Genomic DNA, 8,646 nt, shown 5'->3' on the forward strand with positions numbered 1-8,646 from the left:
ACACAGAACCAATGGGTCTAGGGTCTCCTGACAAGGAGTGTAAAACTGCACGGCATGGGCCGTCCTTGGCTTCAGCTTACAGGGGCACAACAATGCGCGATCGACCGCTTCTAAAGTGACTGCAGCGGCCGTAGCTGCCTCTGACGTGACTGCTGTTAACTGAGCGGGCTCTGGAAGGACTGGAGCGGGCTCTGGAAGGACTGGAGCGGGCTCTGGAAGGACTGTAGCGGTCTCTGCAGGGACTGTGACGGTCTCTGCAGGCTCTGGGGTGACTGTGACGGTCTCTGCAGGCTCTGGGGTGACTGTGTTAGGAAGGACTGTTTCCACCAAGTCAGTTGCAGAAACTGATGCAGCAGTCCGAGCTGCCCTCTTCCTTCTCAACCTTCGTTTTTCAGTTGGATTCAGAAGAGCTTGACTTGGAGGAAGGGTGAGGTGGTCACTACAGTCAGGCTCTGGTGGTGTCAGGATCTGCCAATCCTTACAGTGATGCAGGTAATTGGAGAAGTTCCAGAAGTCCAGGACCTTCGTTTTTCAGTTGGATTCAGAAGAGCTTGACTTGGAGGAAGGGTGAGGTGGTCACTACAGTCAGGCTCTGGTGGTGTCAGGATCTGCCAATCCTTACAGTGATGCAGGTAATTGGAGAAGTTCCAGAAGTCCAGGACTCTGTTAGTTGTTCCATCTCCCATTGAGGCAGGGAACTATCCAGGCAGTGGTTGAAAGCCACCTTGAGAGCCGCATCATCGTACTCAAGGCCCTTAGCCATAGTCCAGAAGAACTGGGCAAAAGACCGCACATCTCGGCCCTGTTGGCGAAGCGATAACAACCCCTGCTGGAGTGCCAGTCTCTCTTGGGCAGTTGCGGGGGGAACTATACGGATGCTCATTGCTGGGTCCTGTGCTGGCTGGTTCGTTCTGTTAGGGTTCTGCAAGATATGGGACCCAGACGCAAATGAGCAGACAAGGTTTTTATTAACAGGACTGAAGACTTGAAACAGCAGGGAGTGAAGCGTGAATCACAGTAAAAACAGTAGGGCAAGGCAGACGACAACGACAGGCAGGATGGATGACCACTGAGACCGTCAGCTAGATGGCGATGACGTGAGTGCAATAGAGGCAGCTCTGAAGGAAAGACCAGGCAGGAACACTAGGAACATGCAGCTTGAAGTAGATCTCAGGTGTAGCTCCAGTCTTGCCACCAGGAAGAGGCTCACGAAACCAGAGGCTCGACACAGGGGATAGGTGCACCAGTCAGGCAGCCAGGCAGTTGAGAGTCAGTGGCCAGGGAACTCAGGATACAGGACAGAAACAACATACAAGACGAGAAACACAAGACAAGACTCAAGACAAGACAAGATCAGGCAACAATTAAGATAAGTGAAACTAAACTGATAAGATCAATGAAAAGAGAAACAAAAAGTAGAGAAATAAATATATAGAAAGCAAACTAAATGAAAACTACTAAGACAACAAACTGGAGTAGCTAAAGAGAAAACTTCCACTTGACTGGGAAAATAAGAACTAAAGAAAACTAAAAATATAATTCTAAACAAAAGAACTCCAACTAGATTACCAAGCACAAGTGATGTTACGTCTGACACCGACGCTCCGAAGCTTGCTTCAAACTCGAACGGTCCTTGCAATGAACCACTGCTTCGGAGCTTGTATCATTACGTCATTAGTCACGTGAAAATGACGTCTGAAGCAAACACACTGCTTCACTCCTGTAGTGAACCACCTGACTGCTTTGACAGCCCAATCCAGTGTTGACAGGTTTGAAACCTGGCGGCTGTATTTCTTATAAAAGTGAAGCCAAACCATGGCAACACCGTGGGTTGTAGTAGTCGGTGTTTGGATTGGTGTTATTGTTGAGGAGAGTGGATTGAGTTTATGGTTTACTGGGCCACCCACAAAGCAATATATCCTCATTTATACCAGCTTTCTAAACTGTTTTTTTGTACTCCTGCATCATCTGTTCCATGCGAGAGGATATTCTCTAAAGCTGGTGAAATTGTTTCAAAAAAAAGAAAACGCCTTTCACCAAAGACTGTGGAGAAAAAAATATTTCTGAATAAAAACCATACCATTTAATGAACACTTTGTATAAGCCTTCTGTATGATGTAGCCTACCTAAAGCACACCTTCTGACACATTTTATTATTATTATTAATTTGAAAACATATGAACATTGTTACATAAAAATATGCATCAAAGACAGAAACTTCAAAAACTCTCTGCTACATTATACAAGCACAACCAGTTACACAAGCACATCCTTTTCAACATACAAAAATAACAGTCCCACCAGTTAACAAGTTATTGAGTTCTGCTTCCCACAGCTGATAAAGCTTTCACACATGATAGGCTACTGCCCTGCTAAAAAAAACTATAGACACCATTACAGAAATTCTATTGGATTTAATGGTTTTCATGGGAATTGTATTGGTTATAATGGAAATTATAGTGGTGTCTGTGTGGGTCTCTACTGATTATGTGTTGGGTTCTATTAGTGGGGGCATTAAATCCTAATGGAATATGTGCCAAACACACTACAAAAAGAATTCTGTAGTGGTTTAAATGGTAAAAGCCAGTTTAATAGAAACCATTAGAATTTCTGTGATGGTTTCCAACTTTTTTTAAGCTGGTCTGATCTTCTGTCCTTGTCTAAAGAAATAATTACACACACACACACACACACACACACACACACACACACACACACACACACACACACACACACACACATCATGCTTAATGTTTTATTATCAAGGTGAACACATGAAATTCATCAGTGTCTGTAAACTTCACCTACATAAATGAGTTTCACAGCACTACACTGTTTCAGCTTTGAACGCCTCGGTAAACACGTCATAAACGGGGTGTTAACATAAGCCTACTTGCATTTTATGGTTGTCAGCTTTGTTGCATTACATTTACTTCACCAGGAGATGGTGCTGCAATTTCTATCTGAATGAAGCTTCGAGTAATGAACCATTTTCGACACAATTGTATCGGAAAGCAATAATGCTTCGAAGCGCTTCATTTGGCCATCACTACCAAGCACAAGTGCTAAAGCTTAAGCAAAACAAAACAGTAACAATGATAACAAACCAGCGTAAGCACTAGGATAATTTCAAGATCACAAACTAGAAAACACTGCAATGTGCATACTCACAACACACAACGAACCAGCAAAGACATGAGGGAAAGAGGCACAATATGAAGGGACCTGGGGCCTCATTTATAAAACTTTGCGTAGGATTTGCGTCAGAAGTGGCGTACGGATGAAACATAGGACGTGCGTACGCACAGAAATATTCGGATTTATAAAACCGTGCGCACGCACATCCTACGCATTTTCCCCTTAATAAATCACAATCAATTCTAAATGTAACGTAGCTTTTGCGGCTTCATGTCACGCCCATAGTTGCCCATAAATAGTCCGTGAAACGCCCACATGTTAATATTCAACGATTGCGAAATCGTGGGAAACATAGAGAGGAAATCAAAAAAACGTAACTTCATTCAATGTGAAGTAGAAGTTATCGTTGGCGAGGTGGAAAAGAGGAGAAAAAATGTTGTTTGGAGGGCACAGTGTGGGCATTAGCCTACTAATGCCAAAAAGGCACTTGAGTGGCAAAAGGTTGCAGACGCCGTATGCTGTAGCCTCACAACCTCGGACTGTGGCCGAAATAAAAAAGAAATGACAAGCTACAGATGTCGGTTATAATCTACTTGGAAATGGGAAATAGTTCAGCGCAAATGTAATTTCTTGCAGCTTTCTGAATGGTTGAGACATATGTCATACGTTATTTTATCAAAAATAAAACAAACTAAAGGCATATGCATGAAATACCTGCATGAATACCATGATTCCGTAGCTGATGAAGACATTTTTACTATGAAAACAACTTTCCCCAGTGGACAAATAATACATCTATCTATTTATATATCTATCTCTCCCTAATTATCTATCTGACTGACTATCTAGCTATATCTGCTCCGCCAGACGGACACATTGGCGAGAATATCAGTTTTGTACATTATTTCGTTCTGTTTACCATCTTATTTATGAGGATGAATTGTATAACATGCCAATATTATTGCAGAACATATTTCACTTTTCTTTTTGCAAATATGTGTTAATTTGCAATTCTGTTGCAGATCGATCAAACGGGTGTTTGTGTAGGCTGTTAATTGTAATACTTGCTTTGTGACGTCTTCGTGTTATTTAGGAGAGGAAGTATTGCCATTTATTTTACACAACGGTCTACAGTTTCACACACTTTCACGTGTTTCTTCCATCTGCCGACGGTGTCGCCATTTCTCATTTCACCCGTTTTTGTGCGTACGCCTGGGTCAGAGCTTGCGTGAAGGACCGCACATTTTACCGTCAAGTTTGCTTTTTATAAATACCAATTATTGCGTAGAGAGCGGCGTACGCCTTCTTTTGTGCGTACGCAACGTTTATAAATGAGGCCCCAGAGCACATGAGGATTAGGTGAGCACAATTAATGAAACGAGGACAAGACGTGGACTAAACAAGGGGGCGTGGTAACGAGAAACAAGGAGGCAGGACATGAGGAGCACATGGCAAACACAGACCAAGACAGAGCCATGTGCTCAAACACAAGACAAACACAGAAACATGAAACCACAACAAAACAGACAAGGCTGCCAGGGCAGAACCTTGACACTTCTAGTTACTCGTCCTGGTGGGGTGTATTTCCCTTGCAGTGCCAGTTTCGAATGCGTGACCTGCAACCCAAAAGATCACATTAGAGCCCTGCTCTCTCTCCCGTATATGCTTGTAAAATATTTTTTGCCATTAATTGAAAAATCAATTAGTTTTAAATGCACTTTTGCAAATCTAAAGTCTACAATTTTGTCACCAGCCACCCTCAAACACTGGGATGCATTCTACAGTTAAAACAAGCCCAAAATGATCTCAATTAAGATCAAACCCTATTCAGTAAAGATGCAATAGAGAAGATAAAACCATCTAGTGGCGTCAGTGATCATGTTATGCCTGGTACATGTTGTACGATTTTGGCCTGTCCCAGACGAAAGATGGACAATCGTGGCAATTTCTGTGGTCGTGGCTCCTAAAAAACGGTGGTCCTACGTCGTACAGTGAGAGAGGTTCGAAGACGGCAGTTGTCACGGTCTTGCGACCAAGGATAGCCTGCGATCATTTTCTGACACTGTCAGAAATGTAGCATGATCATCTCACAGTGTTTGTTGTTATGACCTACGTCTACTGACTAGCCAATATTAAAGCAACACGAAATGGCCTATTGATCAACGACGTGACATGGTGCTAAAACTTAAAATGTGATGGCTCACTACTGGCGTGTGGTCTACTTTACACGTTTCCTCCATTTCCAATCATTTGGTTAGTTCTAAGTCGCATTCGGATATTGAACCAGGCGCTGTTATTGCTGGCCAAGTAGGCCGTGGTTTCCAGTGGAGTCCAGATGAATCAAAGCCCTTTTTTCCTGAAGTTATTGAGTCAGTATGTTAATGCACTAGTGTTCTGCCCTACAAAGGCAAAAGACCTTAACTCACCAGAGTGTGAAACTGAGAAAAATGACTTTAAAGTTGTTTTGTTGTCCAGCCAATTGTATGATAGGTAAGACAATGAAAATTTGCCAAGTAGTTGTCATAATGAATATATTTATCTACATTAAAAAAAAATTGAGCTCAAACTTGACCTTTGACCCTTATTCGGAAGTTACTGTATTCTGCCTTTGCATTATCTGCAAAACAATAATGGGTCATACAAAGGCAAAATACCTTAACTTCTAATTTATTGACCATTTTGACTTTTATCACTCTATACAAACATTTCTATGATAACAATGATAGCCTTAAAATAACATTTAGTAAGTTCTGTTTAGTAAGGGTTAATATTACATCAATAGTTACAAAATAAAAAAATTATGAGAAAGACCTTAACTCGCTAGAGTGTGGAACTGAGAAAAATTACTTTAAAGATTTTCAGTTGTCCCTCCAAATTAATTATAGGTAGGACACTGTAAATCTGGAAATTAGATGTTTTAGTAATGAAAATTATCTACATAAAAAAATCTTGAGCTCAAACTTGACTTGACCACTATTTTAAAGTTACTGTACTCTGCCTTTGTATTGTCAGCAAAAAGTGAGAAGTCATGCCAAGGCAAAAGGCAGTAACTTCCACATTATCAATATTTGGTTGCTGATCACCATTAACAAAATCATTATAGTAACACATGTATAAAATCTAGTGATCATGGCATTTATTTTGTATGATTTACACTTATAGACTTATTGCTATCCTGTGCTTTGGTTGCATTCTGGTGGCATTATTATTATTAATACATGAGACGTGGCAAAATACCTCCATAGCGGTAAGATCTTCAATTGGTACCGAGTGGCATAAGACTTGATAAACGCGCGTTCAAAATGATCACGATAAAACAGGTCCTCGCGCACATTCGACCCGGGGACTCGTTTATAGTATATTCGTGTTCGAAGGTGTCATGCTCCTCGTACGTTCACGAAAAGTACGAACGCAGTGCTTTCCATCTTGAGACTCGGTGGGGAGCGCGCTCTGGACTACCTAGACGACTAATGCATTTATAGCACAACCTTCTGTGTTCTGCGTCTTTTCAGTAGCGGTGGTTTCAGCTGTCTGCCCTATTATTGTGCAGTGCACTTCGCTCGTCCCGCGGATTTATTCCGGACAGTGTTATTGTAGGTACAACCCGCTTGTAACAGCTTGTCTGATGTTGTATGCACCAGCAATTCTTGCTTCATTATGTTGTAGGCTATGCACCAAATGTTGCTTCATTATTATCACTCCCTGTGACATATTAGTCCCGCGTCGGCCCGACTGTGTTCAGGGCGGTGCTGAAGGCGCCGGCGAAGTTTCGGCAATCTGCCAGCTAGATGCATGATTGTTTCAACCAGGTCCGGTACCCGATCTGGGTGAGGCGGGGCTTTAGTTCTTTGTTGTATTCACCTGCTACGGCGTGTGTGACATTTTTTCTGTCAACTCTGCATATCATTCGCGATGGATAGCCTATCGCACGTTTGTCGATGGAGCGGGTTCAGACCATACTAAATGTTCTGACCGCATTTGTGCAGGACAAAGCTCTGAGGATATCAGAAGTTACAGGGACTGATGGCAGCTGTACAAAGTAGGCTACACGGGCTACATCGTTATTTTAATGGTGAGCAAAACAAAGGCAGAACACCGTACAATCTGAAAGGTAGCATTATTTGATAAAACACCGGCACAGTAACTATTGACGCGCGGCTAAACAAAAGCAGACTAACTGCCGTAACTCAATATGAGCGTTCCAAAACAAAGCCAAACAGCCGCAATATTATGAAGCTGCAGACTCGGAGCCTGCATCTACAGTCCCGCCCCACCTAAAGTCCCGCATTCTAAGACCCCTCGTTCCACAGCGACTCCTGCTGTTCGAAAGATCGTATAACACCCGCACACAGAGTACAGCGCACGCTTATCCAAATGCAATTAAAAACAATAGGATGCAATATTACGGCCTCCAAATAAATGATCCAACAAATATTTGCGTTCCCTGCTTAATGCATGTGCCAAAAAAAAACTCATTGCGATGGAAGGGATACAATTACAGATTGAACTATCTTCTGAAAAATAGTATGTGATATTATATTGCTACAATGTTTTTTTATATTTTTTTTATTCAAATTCCAATTTCTCTTTCAGTTCAACCTATAATGGTCTAATTAACATTACCATGCTAACATTACAAAATCTGTTTTTTTATATTTTTAATGCAAAGCAAAACAAATCAGAATAGACAAAACACCAATAATAAACAATTCTGTACTTTATTTAATGATCACCTAAACATAATCTTGCTGTAAAGAAAAAAGGAAGAAAAAACTGTGTTCGTGACTTTACTTTTCGTCTTCAATTGCATTTAAAAAACTAATTTATAAGTCGCTTTGCATAATCATAAAATGATATGTTGCTGGGTTCGGCAGGGGCGACTCCATCGATGTATGGTGTACCCTGGAATAGCCTACAACAGTATAGGCCCGATAGCACATGTCTTATGATGTTTCAAAAAGAAAGAGAAAAAAAGAAAAAAGATGTTTGCAAATGTTACCTTCATGTTGCACTGCTCTGTTGAAGTGTCCCTTGAGATGTTTTTGAACTTTGGACAACTTTGTGGGTTTGAAATATATGGGGGCACAAAATGGGCAGTGAAAATCACTGCAGCATTTATGATATATCTACAAAAAGTCCAAGGTTAAAGGCTAACGTTAGCTATCAAAATATTTTCGGGGGGAAGAGGGCGAAAAAACATACATTAACGGCTCAAATCTTGTTACAAACTATCTTTACAAATATTAAATGGACTATTCATATGTTGTATCGATGAGCTAAATTAGTTTTATTAAAAAATAAATCAAACGAGTAGGCTAGTACGATTCGCTAAATAAAATTGAAGATAGCCTATACTCACGTTTTGGCTTAAGTTCTTCACATGTTCTTCACATGTTTATCCGATACAATTTGATAGAAGGCGCTGTCTCGAAAAACGAGGGGTCTGAGAATGCGGGACTCTGGGTGCAGGGGGACTGTAGATGCAGGTCTCCGAGTCTGCAGCTTCAT

This window comes from Rhinichthys klamathensis, unplaced genomic scaffold (genome assembly GCF_029890125.1).
Source record: "Rhinichthys klamathensis goyatoka isolate OS25496 unplaced genomic scaffold, OSU_Roscu_1.1 h1tg000176l_1, whole genome shotgun sequence".
Taxonomy (NCBI): domain Eukaryota; kingdom Metazoa; phylum Chordata; class Actinopteri; order Cypriniformes; family Leuciscidae; genus Rhinichthys; species Rhinichthys klamathensis.